Raw genomic sequence first — 22,380 nt, forward strand, 5'->3', positions numbered from 1 at the left:
AAATTTCAGCTCAATCGCTTGTTGCATAAGCTGGCGCATTTGATTTGAAGTTTGTATGGGAATTTCAGCCAAAATGTATAGGAAAATACACCTCCGTCACTCATTTGATCTGGAAATTGGTTCTGATTGCTCGATTGACCTCAGAATTGCAAAAACGGCAGTTGGTATGCTACAGAACAATTTCACAGAACATTGTATGATGATTAAATAAACTTTTATATAGGTTTCGGCTGATGCGATTCGATCAAAAAACCCAAAAATACACAAATCAGCTCCTAATAAATCAGCCGAAAATTATATAAAAGTTCATTTGATCATCATGCAATGTTCTGTGAAATTGTTCTGTAGCATACCAACTGCCGTTTTTGCAATTCTGAGGTCAATCGAGCAATCAGAACCAATTTCCAGATCGAATGAGTGACGGAGGTGTATTTCCTATACATTTTGGCTGAAATCCCCATACAAACTTCAAATCAAATGCGCCAGCTTATGCAACAAGCGATTGAGCTGAAATTTTCAGAGATTGATTTTCTCACCCAAAGACACAATTCTGGGGGGTGCCCCGTGGAATTCGACAACATTTTTTTCTCCCCATAGTAATCTGGGCCAGTCTAATGGGTATGTTACATGTGTTATAATCAGTGGTGCAATTTATCAACAATGCCTGCTGAGTGTGATTCTTTTGTTTTGTATTTTTCTCTGCTCCTCTTTGCCTATGACGGTGCCTTTCAGTCAGAACGACAAAGCAGGAGTAGCTTAGCAAACTCGGTTTGCCAACAGCGGGCTGAAGCTGATGATCATTCGGTACAAATTTCCTGTCATTGTCTTTCAAGTGATAGTATTCACCCATGCATTTATATAGGGCCGTCGCATTCACACAGCAGCGAGTGAACTGAATAGACTGTCAGTGCGGGCTGCGTGTGCAATGAGAAGAGAGGTCTTTTGTTTACTTTATCTTTGATTGTTGCTGCTAACCATTTTCAGTTTTCACTGCTAGGAAGTGAGTGTGAAGAGGGAATGGTATCAATATCCAACAAATTTCAGTCACTGAGATTGAGAATTCTCACCCCTGGTTATAATAATAAAAGAGTTGATATATTACTGTGTTCTTAGAATGTTAGACAAGTTTAAAAAAGTCGTGGATATAGAAAAGGCATAATGTGTAATTTTTGACAATTTGTGAAATTGATTGTGGGAGAAAACTAATGAGATAAAATCCTATTAATGACTAATATTCTCGACGAAATTGTTCACGCGATGAGTTTGTTTTTGGGTTGAAATACGAATATAGATAATTATGCCAAAACAAATTTTTAGTCCCATTCCTCCGAAATTTCCCACGTGCGGCATTCAACCCGGATTTATCCTAGTCGTTTGTAGTACATTTTTAAACAAATCATTACAATTCAATATTATATATTCATTATTGAGATGTAGCGCAACGATTGAGAAAAATTCTTCGATTGTCACAGAGAATTTACAATATGTGGTTCTTTCAATTCACCCGTAAGGTTTTCGTTCAGTCGTGAAAGTTTACAAGCAACCATGCGTTCACCGTTTATTTCTCATGCAAGTGGGTTTTGGGTTGTATGCCAAAGCTCATTTTTTAAACTAGTTTTAAATGCATTAGAAACAGTACTGGAAAAGGTCGTGATCGTCATAAGACAGAGAGCAAAACGCCTTTTTCTATTTCAGGGGACCAAATGAAAGAATCGTGGGTTCTTTGATCAATTTCAAAAATGAAAGGCAGTCATGAAAGGACGTTGTGCTATATTTTAAAATTAAAATTTCTAAGTTCTTTTAATAGATGTATGCGAAGAAAAGTGACTAGCAGATAAATTAATCATACTTCTTCAATTCACCGAGTTGGAAGTGGTAATAAACACAAAAATAAAGCAGATATTGCACAATTTCATGCCCTGTCATGGAACAAATATTTTTTGAGATTTTTGAAGCATGCCATTCATCCTTCGCGTTTCTATAGATATTGAAAGGGGCAGATATGTAAACATCGTGTGACATCTCTCATTGAAAATGAGATATTACAGTACTGATTAGAAAGTCAATAAATTCAGTTATTTTGTACTGGAGATCATTGTGATTGACATAATTCGGTGTTTCGGTTAATATTGGTTGAAACATCGAAAGCCTCAATAAGGATCTTCCCCTAAACATTATCATTTCAATATTTCTCATAAGGCCATTACAAATATTCAATTTAAATTATGTCCTATTGGTCTCCAAAAAGCCAAAAGTGGGGGGAGGGGATAATAAAAAATAAATATTAAAAAAAGTCAAAAAACTCCTCGGATTTGAAAAGAATGTTTTGAAAATCCTCAAAATAATTTGTTTTTTTTTTGTTGCTCTCTCAAAATATTATTTTTGGGTAAAAAAATCCGAGGCCTGTTCAGGCCTAAGTTAGTTACAAATATGTAGAGGTGAGCCAGTCAAGGGCTGAAAACCTCTATAATAAAGACAAAAAAAAAGTTACAAACATTAGCGAAAAAAAATCATCAATTCTACTACATCCTTTGGTTTAGTAATACCGATTTTATTCTATAAATAGTGAAATATTGAAACATACTTTGGTCTAGTAGTGCTGTTTTTGTTCTAGAAATAGAAATAGCGATTCACTGCACCTATTCACATAAGCGTCCCATGTCTTCTCTTCTTCTTCTTATTGGCATTGCATCCCCACACTGGGACAGAGCCGCCTCGCAGCTTAGTGTTCATTAAGCACTTCCACAGTTATTACCTGCGAGGTTTCTAAGCCGGGTTATCATTTTTGCATTCGTATATCATGAGGCTAGCACGATGATACTTTTATGCCCAGGGAAGTCGAGACAATTTCCAATCCGAAAATTGCCTAGACCGGCACCGGGAATCGAACCCAGCCACCCTCAGCATGGTCTTGCTTTGTAGCCGCGCGTCTTACCGCACGGCTAAGGAGGGCCCCATGTCAGTATTCTTCAATTTTTCAAACTTGTTTTACATGGAGAAATACAAAAAAAATCTAATAAATTGATAAAACCTGCAATCTTCCTGAAAATTTGGCATAATATTCTTTAGCTGTATACATTGGAAATGGACTATAGTTATGTTGATTCTTTTGTGCAAAAGTGTATCACAATCTGGAATGTGACTGTTATGCGATTAAATAGCAAGATTGGACAACACAAGTGGTTTTGATTTTCAAATTTCTAGAACAAAGCCTATTATTTTATCAGTTTTTCTTAAAGATGAGGTCATTTCAAATTTATTTTTGGAAGAAAATCAAAATCATGGGACTCTTATGCGCATCGTGGTAGTTCATCATTATCATTAGCATCGTATTATACACCACAAGCATATTTTTTCGCGTGTTGTGTAGTAGAACGATATGGGAACTCAAGGTTTATAAACGATTTTTAAACGCGAAGAATTAGTGAATACACTTCAAATCGTGAGAAGGCAACTTAGGGGCTATCCATATACCACGTGGAAAGTTTAGGCGGAAGGGAGGGGGGTATGGCGAATATCCACGGTCCAAACAAATTATTGAAAATTTATATGAGTAAATGTCCACGTGGTATGTCGACAGCCTCTTATATGATAATGTTAAAGCTCAGAGATAAGAGGAAAAACTTCATTTTTCGAGGACAAAGAAATCAGTGATTTTATCATAGAACAATACACAAATGAGATAGAACCAACAAAAGATGATCTCGAGATAATTGCCGTAGTAATTGAAACTAAAAAGATCACTCGTTGCGTCGATAACGGCCAAGCGTTCAGAATGCTCGGAGCGCTCTTGTACAGGTTCACTTTTCTGCATGTAACGAAGGAACGGAATGTCTTATGAACATCGGGTGAAGTTTACCACTACAAAGGATTTTTAAAGATATTAGGATAGATAAAAAAACGATTTGTTTAAACTTGCAGTTTGTACTAAGCCCTTAAAATGAATAAAAGCACAATTCAATTACTATCCTTCTAAAAAAAGAAGTCTGTTTGAATGAAACTTTTTTTCATATTCAACTCTGGTGGAGACAGACATGAACATCACAAATAAAAACGTATGAGCCCCGAGAAGAATGTCTTAAGTATTGAAATTAATCAATCATAAAATCTGCTGTATTTATTACCATGTACCATGAAACTTCCTATTTGTCTGTTATGTGGCGGATATCGTTCAAATACTTTCACAATATTTCGTCAACAACCGCAAATCATCCATACGAATGGCACGTCGGCTGACGTGAGAATCCACTTTCATCCAACCTTTATGCTAATTGTTACTGTAAGCATGGTAGCTGGTAGCCCACTATGGGATTGTCTGCATCAGATATTATTGCTCCATCGGTATTTGTACTATTCAGAAGATTTGTTTTTCTGTTCGAGATTGAGTGTAAAACGCTTAACTGGTCCTAAGTTTTGTAAAGAGTTGAATAATCAGTTTTTAACAAATCCGATGAAATTAACTATTATACTTTTATTGATATTCATTTTTCGATTTTACACCCCTTAACCACTTTGGATGTTTTTGATAATATTTATATTGGACTAAAAAGTGGCAGAAAAAAAATCTTCGAAATAATTTTATTTAATAATGTAATATACCATAGTGCACCGCCAGCATACATAAAACCAAAATGTGCTTTTTGAGACAATTTAAATCATATTTCTTCGATAACTGTACACTTTGAGTAATGAATCAAATAAAAAAACACACCAAATAAAATGTAGCTATGTTTAACAGAAAATCAAATTAGCAACAAACTAGCAGTAGTTCGAAGGTTTAATTATTACATACCATGAATGCCCGAGGAAATGCGCGCCGCGATTGCTGTCATACATACGTAGAGACACCGCGAATGGTCGAAGGGTATATTTTATTTGGGAACAGGTTTCACCGCTTTCATTCATTCAATCCGAGCTGTGGCATTCCGATGCCAAATCAAAAGTGATATGTTTGGTGAAGCACAGGACCGCTATTATCGAAGAAAACGCATTTTTGAATGACTGTTGATACTACACGCGTTCATAGTGAAAGTGTCACGTTGCGATATGGTATTCCAAGTGTGATCCATTGTGTGGCGATACTTTCAATTAAATTACACCCACTTTGTTGGCATAAACTTGCCATATTTCGCAGCCATATAGAGTATAAATAATATATGGAAAAAATAATATCAGTTTGAATACGAAAAACTTGACTAGGTGGATTATTCTCACAAAACCTAACTTCGGAAGTGGTTAGCTGTGTTAGCTTTATTGCTTCATCAATGTTTTCATTTGTTTTATGACGAAAGTAGATTTAATCAATAGCCACTAGGAAAAATACCAACAAATCAAACGCCCAAATGTGGTAAAGTAGCATTTAAAACATAACCAATCTTGAAAAAAAATTGAGTTATTGTCATATCGATAGTGGGGTATTAAAAGAGAGTTCATCATGGAGAGATGAAGCTGTATTCATAAGAATGGGACCTAGAAAATCATAGATATCGCAAGATACAGAATTGAAAAAAAAGTTCACTGTCATGGATCGTAATGGCAGCTTCGTCGTGTGTTATACATACTTCTTGACAATAAAATTGAAGTTTTTAACCGGGGTTTGTCGCTTGATAATAAAATTTAAGTTTTTCACCGGGGTTTGTCGCTTGCATTTTTTTCCGGTGAAGTCATCTACAGGGTGAAACGACCTATCGTTGTGGTATGTCCTAATGTTAGTAGTCCATTCTGGATTAGCGTTGAAAAGAATGAATCGCCCACCTTGAGCGTGCTTTCAGCGGCACACTAGGAGTTAACTTTCTGAAATCAGTATGGCGAAAGGCATCTAAGGTTCGATTTCTCAAAATTAAGCACCTTCATCGAAAAAATATTTGATAAGCATAGTAACGGACACCTTCCTACATAACCGGTACCAAATATTGTTTTATGAAAAGTTCGTAATTTTGGGAAAACCCGCATTAGGGTAAGACGGTATAATGCGCCCCACCTGGCCAAAACGCCCCCCTTTGATTTCTAGAAAACTATAACTAATTAAGGGTCAAAAACAGTTGGTACCTATAAGTATTTCTTAACCCATCATACTATGTGAATGTGGACGTATTTTTGTATTACACAATGAAAATAATAGCAAAATACAAAAAGTTACAGTTTTGATGTAACTTTTCATGTTTGTTTGCTCAACATTTAGGAGCGACTCTGGCATACTGTCCGCAAAACTAGCACTGGAACACTCAGTTGGGCAACAAAATTACTTTTCTCAGTGGTTAATTTGATATAAAATTGCTTCCATCTTCAAAAATGTAACGATTTTCGAAAACATGTTTCACTGGCCAAAGCGCCCCAGTGTAGGAAGGACGATATGCCCTTACCAACTGGACCCAAGCGCAGCGAGCTTGCAGCAGTTGCTTCCAAATTGTATGGAAAATATTGAAATGTAATTCACACCTGCTTGAATGGACCTATGTTAGTTTTTTAATGTCAAGCGCATAAGGATTTGTAGCCTTTTTATTATGGGAATGATAAAATACTAATGAAGGGCAATTAAGCGTCTTTGGTTGAGGTGGGGCGTATTGCCCAGGCACTTTTTAAAATTCATTTTTTCACGACTTTTCAAAAAAGCTTTATTACGTGTTAAATGAAATATTTTTATATGACTACTCACAGTCAATGCATTTGCGACTTCCTGGACTACCAAATAACACAAAGTTTGCATAAATTGCGTTGAAAAGTAAAAAGTTATCAAGGAGTTGCCTTAGGGGGGGCATATTATACCGTCTTACCCTAGATGTCATTCGCCATACAAATTTCTGGCGGTCAACTCATGCTGGCTATTTTATGCATATACTATAGCGCCTGGATGTGGCAGCGGCGGGTAGAAAATCAGCCACTGCCAATAATTCATTATTTCGCATCCGCTTAAATTCTTCGAATTAACTACTAGTACACCTTTTGTTGTTTGACGAAATTCCATTCTAAATTATCAATAAAATGTTTAAGAATAATTATTTGCGAGCGTCTTAGGGGAAATGTTACACATTTAAACGACTATTTTCTTCCATTTACTTTCACTAATTAAATAATAATTAGTGAAAGTAAATGGAAGAAAATAGTTGTTTAATCGAATAAAATGTTGACAAAAATCAACATAAAAATGCTGCGAAATCAATTTTGCCTTGACGCGGTGTTTAACACCTCCATAATGGGTCATTTAACCCATAAACTACCAAACAAATTTGACAGGATATGTTTATGTTCCAAGGAATTGTTGAGATATTAACAGATACCATCTTAAAATTGTAGAATATCTCAATCATATTGATAATACCGCCATCGGGGGTGAGAATCGCTCATCGCTTTTACCGGCAGCCTGGAGGTCGTATTGCAAAATCGATCAAAAAGGTCTCTTTTAGTTTAGTCTTCTTGCCCTCAGATACATTCAATCTATTCAACAAGCATTCTAAGTATTCTAAAGTGATTTGGATTTTATTTTTTTCCGCAAAGGCAATGTTTTGTCAATGATAAAAACAATGTTTTGTCAATAAATCTGAAGCACAATGGCCACAATGGGATAATTTTCAATAGGATCAAACTATACCGCAATCCGCGTCGAATCTCAAGTAATATTTTGAATTTTATAATTTACTACATGATTATTTGAATCCCACAGCAATAAAACCCTAATGAAGGATTTTCCTTCTTCATCATTTAAACCAAAATCTTTTAAAAAGTAGTATCTAGCTAAGGGTTTGCAGAAATCGCTCTCAATAGATAACGAACAACGATAAAAGGGGTCTGTTCACAAATTGCGTAACGCAAAAATCTAGTTTTTGCCCCGCCCCCTCGTAACAAAAAGTAATTTTTTTCTACCCCCTCTCTCCTCCATATAACGCGTAACTGTGAAAAGTTTAAAAGGAATATTGTGAAGCATGTGGGTTTTGGTATTTTTTAATACTGTTAGAATAGGAACCGCACATGATCACAAAACAAGGATATCAAGAATGCAGCTAGCAAAGACGCGAACATGACCATTCTGATAGTTAGCGGGACTGTTCTGTCGAGAAATACAATATTCGCTTGGTGTATTTACGCATAAGTGTCCCGCTATGTGCCAGATTTCGGTAAAAACTAATGTAATAACGGTAGACAAATCATTTTTAAATTAAACTGTTTATGTGGTTGAAGTTGTTGAGCTAAAATGCAATTGCTTAGAATGAAAACTCTCTGGGTTGCCTCTATTAATTTTGTCTTGGTTTGGAAGATCTAATCATGAAATTCAATACCAATAAAAGCGTCGTTCCCGAGGTCGTTTCATAAAATAATAATCTGTGGAAATCGTGGGACAAAAATTCCTCGAAATTTAGCAACAATTTTTCGAACAAAACTTGCTGTCCTTTAGAATTAAAAAAATACATCAAAATAGCCTGATCTGAGATAAAAAGTAAAAAAAAAACTACACCTTTTAGTGAAACAAAGTATAACGCAAGTTGGACCTCCCCCTCCCCCCAAAAGCGTTACGTAATTTGTTAACAGGCCCAAAGACACTTGTATACAAGCTTCTTTGTTAAGATTGGTGCCTCTGAAAATGCGAGGTGAAAATTATTTGGATTCTGGACAGTTTCACCTTAAAACCAACCATTGTCTTTGCAGTTTTTGTAAAAAAAACTACCGTCAGCTGTCAATCATGCTCATGCTGAAAAAAATGTCAACTAATAATAAGTTGGTAATAGTCAAATCTATTACCGATTTTTTTTTAAATATTCCGTTGAAACAAAAAAAAAACAAACCTTTGAAAAAGAGTATGTTACACCTTAAATTAAATTAAAAAATGTGGGCTTCGTGAGGATAGCGACGTCAATCGTCTAAACGCATGTGCTATGGAGTGTGGATTCGTTACGATTCGAAAAATTCCCCACTGGTCCACTGGGTGTTATGTGTCCTGTCCGTTGTCTCATGCTAGGTGTTAAGCATTCAGTCTGTACGACGGCTGGTCGAAGACGGTGTTCCTGTCTTTATAAAAAAAAAACCAGATTGATCCATCTAGCGGTGACGATGCCTTTCTCGATTCAATCCATTTGTTTTGACTTAGTGTGATAGTGTTACACATCACAAATGATTGCCTACATTACGGCTCTTGCAAACGCTGTAAGGCAAATCAATCATCCAACAGAATATGGTTCAAAACACCATTTTCTTTATAACTTTTGAACGCAATGGCCGAACGTGATCAACTAGGGTTTGTCCTCCGTCGAATGCAACTTGTTGCGAGAAAATCGGTTAAGAATTACTATACGAAAAAGTGATGAATGTTTTTCGATTTTCGTGTGCACACACAGACAAACATTTGTTAAGCTGAGTCGATTGGTATATAACATCATGGGTCTCCGAGACTTCTATGAAAAGTTCGATTTTTGAGTGAAATGATAGCCTTTCGGTACAACTTTGTTGTACGAGAAAAGCAAAAAACCTATGTCAATAGGGCACTGCACGGAAAAATTTCTTTCTCTTTCGTTCTTTATGATATTTAACATGTTGTTTTCTAATTTCTTTGCAGCGAGAAGGAGACAAAGCAGCCCGTGCAGTGTCCTGTAATACAGCACACACTAGTAACTATGGAAACCATTAGTCTTCTTTAGTCTGCCAAGATCGCTTTGACTGGTTGAATATATGTAGGAATGTTTTCATGATTTATTATCATTATCAAAATGGCATAATTTGAACTGACTGATTTTCAAAACCACGTGTTACAAGTAGAATATATTGAATGCTTTAGCCACGAGTTGAAACGAGTTGAGACGGATTTAGGGTGTCAAAAACATCAAAATTATTGAAATATCCATTGGACAATTGTAGAATATTGATAGATTAGCCAACTCCGTGGTTTTTGGTTTTACTCAAACTTCAATATCTTAGCCCTGTTAAAATATTTTTCCAATCTGTTTTCTCTAAAGCTTTTTGAATAATTTCCACCGTGCTACGGGGATCTTTATCTGTGGACCACAGTGTATACTGTATATCCTACATGGTAATTCGATTAAGGGAGCCCTCCTTAGCCGTGCGGTAAGACGCGTGGCTACAAAGCAAGACCATGCTGAGGGTGGCTGGGTTCGGTTCCCGGTGCCGGTCTAGACAATTTTCGGATTGGAAATTGTCTCGACTTCCCTGGGCATTAAAGTGTCATCGTGCTAGCCTCATGATATGCGAATGCAAACATGGTAACCTGGCTTAGAAACCTCGCAGTTAATAACTGTGGAAGTGCTTAACTGCCGCGATTCACATAAGAGTCCTATGTTGATTTTTGACGATTTTGATTTTCTTTCAGAAATAAGCTTAAAATGAACTCATCTTTGTCAAAAACTGATAAAATAATAGGCTTTGTTCTAGAAATTTGAAAATCAAAACCCACTTGTGTTGTCCCATGTTGCTATTTATTCGCATAACAGTCGAGGCGGCTCTGTCCCAGTGTGGGGATGTAATGCCAATAATAATAAGAAGAAGAATTCGATTAATATTATTTAATTACATTTCATTACATTTATGTATACATGAAAAAATATTTTACGGACACAAGGCGATTTTCTGCGAAAAGCATGGTAAAAATGCATTTTTATGATATTTAAATTATTCATCATGTAATGTAACCCCACGGCTAAGGAGGGCCCCCTTAATCGAATTACCATGTAGGATATACAGTATACACTGTGGTCCACAGATAAAGATCCCCGTAGCACGGTGGATCACAATGACGTAGTGTATTACGGTGTAAGATCTACCAAACCGAGTCCTAGCTTAATCCATTTTTCTAGCTAGGGCAATGAGTTGCGGTTATGATGGATCCCATGAGCTCATGAGTCCTCGCAACCAACAGCAGTCTCATAAATAAAACATAATTAATGTTACCCTGCAGATAGTTGAAAGACTCGAATTTCAAACTCCGTTTTGAGCAAGCTTTTCAACCATTTTCTTCTTCTTCTTCTTCGTCTTCTTCTTCTTCAATGGCTCTACATTTCAACTGGAACTTGGCCTGCTTTTCAACTTCAACTTTTCAACTATTCTATTAGCATTTCCTCAGTTATTAATTGAAAGCTTTTCTATGCCCGCCATTGCATGAGTATGTATCTTGTGTGGCAAGTACAATGGAAACACTATACCCAGGGGGTCGAGAATGTTTCCCACCCGAAAACATCCTAGACCAGACCGAGAATTGAACTCGCCATTTCCGAATTGGCAATCCTACGTCTTTGCTCGCAAGGCTACTGGAGACCCACACTTTTCATGCTATTAGTTAAAAACCTCGGAGCTCATTATCCTAGGCTGAACAGTCGCTGGAAAAATCGAGTTAGGGATTTAAATACGTACTAAATCTTCATGAACTGGTGAAAAATGGTAGTGAGAGGATCACACGAAAATTCTTATTATCTACTTAACAAATTCTCTAGCTTGAAATGGTTTTGTAGATAGAGTTAATTCCCGGGTTTTCAGGTTTTTACTGGTGGTATTCTAGAATCAAAACAAGGGTGTGGCTAGGGCTCCGATGCATGGCCAAATAACAGTATTACTGTTTTCTCCAGAAAGGACATTTTTTCAAAAATCGCTTTTTCGGAACCTATGAACTATTCCGCTTGTTCTACAGATGCAAAAATTTCTTATTTAAGGCTTGAGTACTATGACTTTTTGGAAATATTGTACTTTTGGAATCTTCTATATAAGGTACTCTGGGGGAAGTGGAAAAAGGGGGTAAGTGTAAAAATCGACTAGAAAAATTGGAATTGTACATACTTTAGAGTTTTTACCACATCATAACATTATGCAAGAATATACTTTGATGCTCACACTAATACTATGTTGAAATTTGTATAATACATACACTAACACGGTTAACGCTTGAACTGTAATTTTAGGTTTCGCGAAAAGTTGATTTTTGCATTCATAAAATCAATTCTTATTTGCACCAATTGTCCCTTTTTCAAGTGAATTTATATCACAGGTGACCATTATAATACAATTAAACTAATCCCATTCAATTGGTAGTGGTTTGTACCAAGAAAGCAAAAAATTCAAAGATTTTACACTTACCCCAGGTATCAAACACTGCGGGGGAAGTGGATAATGTTCTAATTACGCATTTTTTTCCTTCCCTCCAGGGTTTATTTCGATAGCTGTGAATCTTAATATGTTCCTTCTTTGTTATCATTATGATTCCTGTGGTGATTGGACGTTTGTCGTATGAACTCAGATGTTCAAAATATTTTAGAGTGGTGTGAACAGAATGGACTGATTCTTAACGTGAAAAAAACACAGACTATAATTTTTCACACTAAACGTGCAACCTTACCTTTTGTTCCTCTAATTAAAGTTGGAAACGATTTCATCACGTATTCTAATGTGGTTAAAAATCTTGGCATTCTTATGGATTCAAATTTAAATTGGACAAACCAGACAAACGCTGTTTCCAGTAAAGTCTACAACGCCTTGCACTCCCTACTTTTGCTGCGGCATTGTACTCCTCAACACATCAGGATTCAACTTGCCAAGTCACTTTTAGTACCTCTATTCGATTATGGAGACATATTGTTTGGTCTTGTATCAAAGGCAAATCTCAAAAAACTAAACCAGGCTTTCAATGCAGTTGTAAGATACGCATACAATCTAAAAAAAATATGACCATATATCTGCCTATAAGAAGTCTTTACTTGGTTGTGATTTTGTGAATCATCTTAAGCTAAGAACATGCATCCAAACATATAAAATTTTAAATGACCCCCCAATTTACCTCCGAAACTTCTTCAAGGTTGCCCGCTCTTCTCGAGCATTACTACTTATTGTTCCAAGAGCCCTTTCTAATAATTTGAGAGATTCTTTTCGTGCCCGTGCTGTCAAAATTTGGAACGAATTACCTCGTAATCATAGAAGCGAAACGACATTTGTCTCTTTCAAACGAAATATGAGCATTCACTTCAATTCCCAATAGTACTTTGGTATGAAATTACTTATTTTATTGTGTTAGAAAATAGTACATAGTTGCGTAAGCTTTGAAAATTGTTATGTGGTTATTTATGCGATTATAAAGATTATGTAGATAAATAAATAAATAAATAAATAAATAAATAAATGAGAAAATGCCTGATTAATCCACCAATCGGTATTCATGCCTTTCACATGTTTTACAATAAAAAAAATGTATAAAAAAAGTTAAAAATAGCACTGATAGGTTAATATATTTTATAATTCACATTAATTTTTATTCATAACAAGTTTCGCCATTTAATGCATTTTTTTTGCGAACAAATTGGTTAAGGACAAGTGCTTAAGAATAGCTGATAATTTAGTACGTGCTTTGCACACACACATACATACAAATACGCACATACAGACAGCATGTCAATTCGTTAAACTAAGTTGATTTGTTTATAACCCTGTAAGTTCCATTTTTCCTTTAAAAAGTTCGTCTTTGGGGCGAACCTATAGATTTTACGTACACTTAGTGTTCGAGAAGGCAAAATCAACCCTCCCCTAGCTATTACGAGAATTCCTTGAGGATCTGTTCCGTTAAGGTAATGAAATTATTCCATAAAAGATACTCAGAGCAATTGTCGTATTGATTTCAGTTATATGTAACTACTCATCACTATTGAAGGTCAAGGTAATATGGGTTTTCCACTTACCCCATCCCACTAGGGTAAGTGGAAAAACAACTCCTAATTTTAAAATCTATTTCCATAAACTTCAAGCGACCAAAATTGTATGAATTATCGCACAGTTGGTGCAAAATTGACTGTTTTTGATAGCCCATTTTGATTGAACGCATTTAGATCATTTAAACTGGTTTTACACTAATTCAAACATGCACTATCGATTTTTCCTTTTCCACTTCCCCCAGTGTACCTTACATAAAAATGAATTTCTGTCTGTCTGACCCTTATAGACTCGGAAACTACTGAACCGATCGGCATTAAATTTTATACACAGGGGTTTTTCGGGCCGGGAAAGGTTCTTAAGATGGTTCAAGACCCCTTCCCACTCTGGAAAGGGCGGCCGCCATACAAAAGAAACACAAGTTTCTTCATAGCTCGAGAGCTAATCAAGCGAATGAAACCGAATTTGGCATGTGGCAGATTTTGAAGACAAGAAATGTTTCTATGATGGTTCGCTCTAGAAGGTGGGGGGCTCCCAAACAAATGAAACACACATTTCTGCATAACTATAGAACTAATCAAGCAAATGGAATCCAATATGCCAAAAAAAAAAGAAATGAACAAATGAAATCGAACCACAGAGAAAACATTAAAGCTCTATGTATGTGCTAACGCCTAGTGTAATATAAATACATATTTGGATTCAAAATTTCTTCCGACATGTAGTGAAAACAATATGGCGATGACGTTTTTCTGGGATCCTCCTTGCTCTAATGAAATCTCAAAGTATAGATGTGGCATTTGGCTCTTCAGTTAGCTTTGCGAGAAAGACTAAGAATTGCCTAATCCGGAGATTGGAGATCCGGAGAGCTTTTTCCGTGTCGTACATCAATCAGATTTTAATTACATTTTGTCAAGAATTTATTATAAGTATGTATTTTAAAATTATCTTCCTATGCTGCGCTGTAGGATCTGTCAAAACGAACACCGTCGGTTGTCTTCTTCTTATTTTTACTTGGATTCGTCTTAGAGGGGTTTGAAGGAAGAAATACAAAAGGAAGAAAAAAAAATAGAAATAAAAAATGAATGAAGGAAAACAAGGATGAAAATTAGATGAAAATCCAGATTCAATCGTTTAGTTTTGCCTTAAGCCCGTAATCCACTGTTTGCCATAATGACAAATATTTGTCAACTGTATGCGGACATCTTCCAGATTGATTACAAATCAAGATGTATATCATGCTGACTTGACAAATATTTGCCATTATGACGAACAGTGTACTGATAGCTTCAGTGTGATACACATCGTAAATAATTGTTTTCATTACGGCTCTTGCAAATACCATATAGCGAATCAACCAACCAACCTTATATGGTTCAACACACCATTTTCTTTATAACTTTTGAACCCAATGATCGATCGTGATTATATTCAATATTGGTCAACTAGGGTCTATTCCCCGTCGAATGCAACTTATTCCGAGAAAATCGGTTAAGAATTACTACAGTGAAAAATGTTTTTCAAACTGTGTACTTATTTTGTTATCGGAACCAATAACAAAATTAGTTTTCTATCGTATATATTCACGGTGACCCAAATCCTACCAAGTGAAAATTAGTTTTCGATTTGCTCTCATCGATAGCAGGAATAGTTTTCGATTTGATATCACAGTAAGATTTTTCTGCTGTAAATTTTGATCTTTTAACCGTTAAAACGACCAAAAGGATATCAACCTGAGTTATCAAAATTAGGGGATTTCACAACAACAAAATTAGTTATCGATTTGCTCTCAAGCTTTGCTCGGGATATCCTTTAGGTACAACTCTGTTGTACCAGAAAGGTAAAATGTGAAGAAAGAAGAAAAAAGAAAAAGAAGCATTGAAATGATAGCAAATGAAAAAAATGCGAGAAATCCAAAAAGAAGAGGGTATCAAGAGAAGGATTAAGGAATATGGAGGAAGGAAGAATGGAGATAGAAGAAGGAAAAAGACAAGTATGTACGTAAATAAGATAGTAGAAATAAGAAAAAGAAATGGAAAGGAAACAAAATAAATAAGAAGGAAATATCGAGAAGCAAGGAGAAAGAAGGAAGAAAAAAGATAAACAGAAGAATTATAATTGAGGTAAAAATAGGAAAATGGAAGTCAATCTCTCCACATATATGAGCTCAATGCTACAAAAGCTTCAGCATTGTACATTTGAATTTCACAATTTACTTTTCAGTCCCGAGCAAAGCAATGTACCCAGCTTTAGCTACTGCCATAGCTACTGTGTGATGAACAGCAGTTGAATTCTCTAATATAAGCACAAAAACTATTTTAAGAGCATTTTGAGGTTTTGGCCAACCTTTGTTCTGGATTAAGCCACTATGCTATGCCATGAAACTCAACCCCGAAATTCCGCATTCCCCAAAAATACACGACGCGACTGTCGACGTTGCTTGGCGACTTCGATTCTGTCGCTATTCATAAGGAGGCGTAAATGAAACATTGCATGCCGGCACCTAGCGATCGAATCGTAGCGACTAGTTGTTACCGTCGGGGTGATGAAATCGCTTAAGTTGGGGGAGCCTTAAATAAGACTGTCGACAAACTACACCAGGACCTGGCAGTAGGAGAGACTGGGGAAACTTGATTCCCTTTTCTCATTTCCGATGAATCACAGCCAAAAATGTATAAACTTACGCGGTCTTCGTACACACTCTCTAAGAAATATATAATTTAACTTTACTGATGTGTGACAGTCTGTAAATTGTTGTTGATATTGATTCATAATTGATCTTCGGGGGAATTGATCCCTCTCCAGGAACTTGCTTTGATCAAAACAGAAAGGTGCTCTATGATTTTTCAAAAATTCAAATATATTTTTCTAATCTACACGAGAATAGCAACCTGAGAACAAATTTTTATTTTTTTGATTTTTTTTGCTTAATTTATGTATGCCGCGCACCCCATGTCCCCATATTGACGAAACAACTTGAATTTCAAATATCCTAAAATTGTAATGGAATGTTGACATTTTGTTCAGTACAGATCATTTAGCATATTCATGGCTTTACGTGGCCACTAAAAAATCTTAAGGATGATCGAAACAAACAAACCGTCCTGCAAAACCAATACGATTGACAATCCAAAATATAACTCACCACATAAAGACCATTTGTCTAGAGCATCTAAACTAAAAAATACGCTAGAAGAAAACTACTTTGGTTCGCTGTAAAACAGGGGGATCAAGTCTCCCAAGGGATCAAGTTTCCCTACCTTCCCTACGCTTCTTTTTTGGATGGAAACAGAAAATGCAATAAATGGTTTCTAATTTAGCTGAAATCAGCAATTTATGCAAAGCAACATCAATACATGCATCATTTGCACATAATTCAAATAACTTCAACGAATTAAAAAGAATCGCAAGTGACGAACCCCATAATCGGAGCATTCCAATGCGTTACTAATAATGTAACGAATAACATGATTGTTTACTATCAGGTTCTTTGTGACAATTTCCCAATGCATGGATCGTTGATCGATATGCTTTTCAAGGTTACAAATCAAATACGGAAGCATGTTCTGTGTGAAAGTTGACAGTTCAGTATAAATATAACGCATGTCAACAACTGACTTGAGTTAGGCTACAGTGAATGTGCCAGTACGAAACGAGTACCGGTTTTGGGCATTGTTTTTTTTTGGCTGGTCGTTTTTATTTGAACATATTTAAGGATTGAATAAAAGATTGTATATATGAGGAATTCATGTTGAAAAAAAGGAATAAAATTGTTGGTGTTAACTTTGCAACAGCAGAGAAAGAAAATTTCAATATTGTAGCAAAACAAATTGTGATTATTATTTGATTATTATTATTTAATAGATGAAAGAACCGAATTAATTATATCTTTTTGAAAAAAAATACTTTCACAGAAGTTTTTCTTAAAATTATTATTTTCCAATGCTGCCATACAAATCCGCCGAAGTTAACACCATCGACAGTCTTCTCCGTTTTGCTATTTGGATTCGTCGATATGCAAACGTATTTTTTTTATCTCAAGAAATCAAAAACAAGTGTCGTGGAATATACGCCGGCTCAACAAATAGAAATCAGAAGTGACCTCATTTCAATGGTGGTTTGGTATGGAAGAGAATTGAGAAAAAAATGAAAATCGGGTTTGTTTTTAGATACTCTATCAATGAGGTTACAAAACTAATTGCAGTCTTCTTATCTATTAGTACTAACTAGAGTGTGGTACAGAATATGTTTCACGCAATGTAATCATTTTATCACACCTACTATTCCAACACTAAAGCAAAAACATATGCATTACATACAAATTGCACAAACCTTAAGATGATTGTTCGGAGAAATTCCTTTCCACTGATATTCCGATGGTCTGCGTCAGAAAGATACAGGTGTGCCGCTTAATATGCTGAATCAATGGTATGTTGCTTGATCGTCACCTCTTTTCGTTATGTTCACATACACAACTGCACGCATATGTTGTATATTGATCATAGAACAGCTAGATCAGCTTGTATACAACGGTGTAAGTGATAGATACAAAGGAATTTGTCACGTCACTTGTTTTTCCGTGTCGTTCAGATCACTTGTATGAATTAATTTTTCATCCTTTCAGGATACGTATATCTTTAATATTCGTAGTTTTTCTTTTCACTCAGTTTTCCAACCCTTCTGTGTTAGATAATAAAACTTATATTCACTTCGTTGATTTGAGAAATAAATTTTCTCCCTCATAGCAATTAACAATCAAGATGGCTGGCAACATTCAAATTCTCACAATTCTACCACAAACCTTAATAAATATCTTAGGGTTTCATAAAAATCGCACTTTTTCATCAATTTTGATTTTATAACTGTACACATAGTTCGCAACCGTGATTTTTTTTTATCGATCCCGACATAGATGGGGTATAGCGGAAACTGTACACGTAGATAAAAAAATATGATTCAAATCAATGAAACGGATTAATTTCTTCTGTTTTCTTAATGTCTAGAAATTAAAACCAATTTTCAAACTATTATTATAATACGATAAAATAGCACTGGTCTATAAGTATGACCTTCTTTTAAAACAGATAATACTTTATTTTACGATAACCGTTTCACATGATGTTGAACTGTCAAGCCCTGCAAAGTAACTGCTGCAGATCGATCGCCGCAACTGGGCTACTCGCGATCGTGAAGGTGTTCAACACTATGAACCTGAAGAAAACGATGATGCCCGCCTGCAAAAGTATCTATGTGTGAAAGCAAAACAGGCGGGTTCATCGCCTGTAACTATAAGCTCAGGAATGTGCAATACACACCTGTGCGCACGAACACATAATGAACCATCACAGGTAGCTTGTGTATGCGGTGACATCAGATTAGATCGAATGAATGATCCGCAGATATAATCACCTAAACAAATTCCGACCGGTTATTTGACAGGATGCTCTTCTTGAAAAATAAAATATATAAAAATGATTGAACCAGCGTGGACTTTTAAAAAAATATTTTTTGAATTCTTGTAAATGCACAATGCATGGAAAAAGTGCTTCGATTGAAATTATTAAAGGTATCATTCTAAAATCTTGTAATTTAGAAATTGAGCTTGAATTTAATTGAAGATGATGATATTTCAAGAGGAACCCTATATGGGAGAACCCGCTCTTAAATTAATTGTGAAATTTAAAGACGTTGCCATTCAAAAATTCATGCGCTCGACTATCACGATGGGAGAATTAAAGTGTATTGTTTGCTGTCATTGCATCAACAGGGTAGATTCAACCCCAATTATAGTACTTGAATAAAAGCCTCAGTTCAATGCACATATCGGGGGTTCTCTACATTGTGCATCATAAAATGTGATAAAAAAGCGCGTTAAAGAGGTTAAAACATCACTTTAAAAAGACAGATTTGCGTAGATTCACATTTGTTCGCTAAATTGTGCATAACATTTAGGAAACAAATTCGATTCTAGTGGTAGTGATGCATTATAAAATTCAATAAGATAAGAGAGAGCGAAATAGTTCGTTAGGAAAAAAGATCTCATTATATCCATTGATTCCATGATTTGTTTGCACAATGCTATGTTGAACATGTTCAACTTTTTGTTAAACATCATTTGACTATATTGGGCAAGTGAATTGAGCAAGTTATTTGACTTGAACACATATTTAACATCTGAACATCTTTGTTAAACTCATTTCAACGAAAGTGTTTAGACGTTCAATTCGCTTTTAAATCAAGCTACTTACTTAGCTCATATGGCCTCATTCAAGGTTCTCCCAGACCTACGTGATTTCATCGCTGCAACGGAGACAACTAGTCGCTGCAATTCTATCGTTGGGTCGCTACAGGCAATGTTTCATTTACGATTCCATATCAACGGCGACATAATCGCAGTCGTCAAGTGATAGAATCGCGTCGCAATCGTCGAGTCGCGTGTGTTTGGGAGAACCTTTAAACTTTGCATAACCAAAAAAATGTTTTTTTTATGGCGACGAACTTTCATAGGGGATACATCCCCGTCGTATACAAAAAGAGGTGTAAAATTCTCACATGACCAAACACACACAATCACTCGTGAAGTCATTAATACTTAATTTCTGAGCGAATTTTTTAATTGTATATCAATAAAAGTTAACCAGTATTAAAGGATCAACGTTTATCTTTTTTTAGACAAAGACACCCAAAATAAATTGTTGAAATCTGATTCCAGTCGCCTTCAACAACGAATCTTGCACCTATTTGAGCCTAGCTATAAGATGCGCAACTATAGGGAAAGCAAGACCATTCTGGAGGCACCCGGGTTTCGATTCCCATTTGCTCTAGAGAATTTACGGATTTCGTTTTATGTAATCCAAAATGCGAAATTTGATCGACTTTTGGAAGTTATGCAATTTAACTGTACAGCAATTTATAGTATTACAGTATACTATACTGCCGTGAATCGCATATTTGTCCCATATGAATAGGAAACCCAGCAAAGATGGGACATATATGCGATTCACGGCAGTATAGGATAGGAAAGAAATTTGGAGTACTTAAACTATGTCGCTTCCATAGTTGAATTTTTTCTTCGATGTCCCGATCTGTAACTGTAACGTCATCTTTGACAACAACGAGATGAAGACACATGAGTGGAAGATAAATAACAAAAGGAAAACATTCTTTGGAGATGGGAAGGATGAGCGAACTATAACTTTACTTTGGTATCAGCGACTTTCAAAATTGGTGGATACAAAAACTTATAATCGAGATCAAAACTGCATCTAATAGGCTTTGGTTGTTGTTTTCGGACTAGAAATGTTCAGACAGCACAGATCTGGGGGCACGAAGATCCTCGCTCGCATAACTTATACAACATGGTCAGTTTCTGATAATCTGCCCCCAAACACATAATATTGTAAATAAAAACAATAGTAGTTGGACATTAGACGATACATAGTTTAAATGAAGCCTCGTCTAATGCCCCATATACGCTTTCCCATTTGTTGATTTATATTGTCAATTGATCAAGGTTTACTCACGAACTAATATGAAAAAATCATCAAAAATGGTATTCCTGATGTAAATATCACCTTCCGCAGTGCTCAACTGCCCACCTTAGCCGAGTTCGTTTTCTCATTTCTCAGGATGAAACAATGAGAAACAAACAAGGGGACAACCAAAGCCATGTTGATTGTGACAGCACACCCAAAGCATTATGTATCCCGGCCATTGACCGAACAGCCTACAGCGAACATCGGCAGACTATCGGCAAGGATTGTTGAAATCGCTTACAACTGATAACACTAGTCGATAAGAAAATCATTTGCTGGCTGCTCATGTGCCGTATTTGTAATTCACGACCTCATAAATCAATTGACTGGTGACTGGCGATAGTGGATTCATTGGGAAAATTCCGAGATTATTTAGTCACAGAATATAGAAGACTCGTCGTCTCCTTGGCGTTGAAGTCACCAAAATGTTCGATATTCATAGAACTGTAATATCGAGTTATATCGATACGCGCTAACTTTAACCTACTCAGTGATTGAGTAAAATTGTATTGCCCACTTTTTTCTTCCCACGGAAATTTTACTCAATATCATTCAAACGCACGACTACTCAAAACTATGAGTAGTTCTGCTTTTGATGAAAATTGAGTAAAATTTCCTTGGGAAGAAAAGAGATAGCAATACAATTTTACCCAGTTACTGAGTAGATGGAAATTAGAGTGTAACCTGATATGTTTCTGCCCGCATGAGTGTTTTTCAAAAGAACATTGGCTTTTCTGCGGCAGAATATGTAGAGATATTAAAACACTGCATCATCATAAAGCATATGAGCATATGGAGACGCATGGTGCATTTGCACATTGCTGAACCAACTTTTTATGAATAGGTAAACTTGTTGGACATATATCAACACATCTGAGAATTAAATAATAGCACAAGAATGTCAGCATTTGTATCAACTGACCCGTAACACGGTAGATCACTTTGACGCAGTGTGTGTTGCGGTGTAAGATCTACCAAACATAGCCCTGGCTTAATTCATTTTTTTTGCTAGGACAATAAGTTGTGGTAATAATGGATTCATCGTAATTAGTCCCCGCTACCAACAGCAGTCTCAGAAATAAAACATAATTAATGTTAGCTTGCAGACAGTTGAAAGACTCGAATTCCTCTTGTTTGAGGCTAAACAGTATGCAGCGGAAACAACTTTTCAAGCAATTAGTCAAAAAACCTCCGTACCCGGTCCTAGGCTGAACTGACT

The 22,380-nt window shown here is 35.9% G+C and overlaps 1 protein-coding gene across 3 annotated transcripts in view; it reads right to left on the reverse strand.

The window, feature by feature from the left end:
* LOC134211700 (unconventional myosin-XV) overlaps positions 1-18,779 on the reverse strand; it is an 86,259-nt gene extending 67,480 nt beyond the window's left edge. The window contains exons 1-2 of one of the 3 annotated variants that reach the window (XM_062688841.1): positions 18,718-18,764; positions 17,959-18,555 (exon numbers count right to left, since the gene is read on the reverse strand). The gene's annotated coding sequence lies outside the window, so the exon portion shown is untranslated. Of the gene's footprint in view, positions 1-17,958 lie in introns of all 3 variants that reach the window. The other 2 variants (XM_062688840.1, XM_062688839.1) reach the window with 2 other exon arrangements.
* Between the last annotated feature and the right edge of the window lie 3,601 nt (positions 18,780-22,380).

The sequence above is a fragment of the Armigeres subalbatus genome, chromosome 2 (genome assembly GCF_024139115.2).
Source record: "Armigeres subalbatus isolate Guangzhou_Male chromosome 2, GZ_Asu_2, whole genome shotgun sequence".
NCBI classification, from domain to species: domain Eukaryota; kingdom Metazoa; phylum Arthropoda; class Insecta; order Diptera; family Culicidae; genus Armigeres; species Armigeres subalbatus.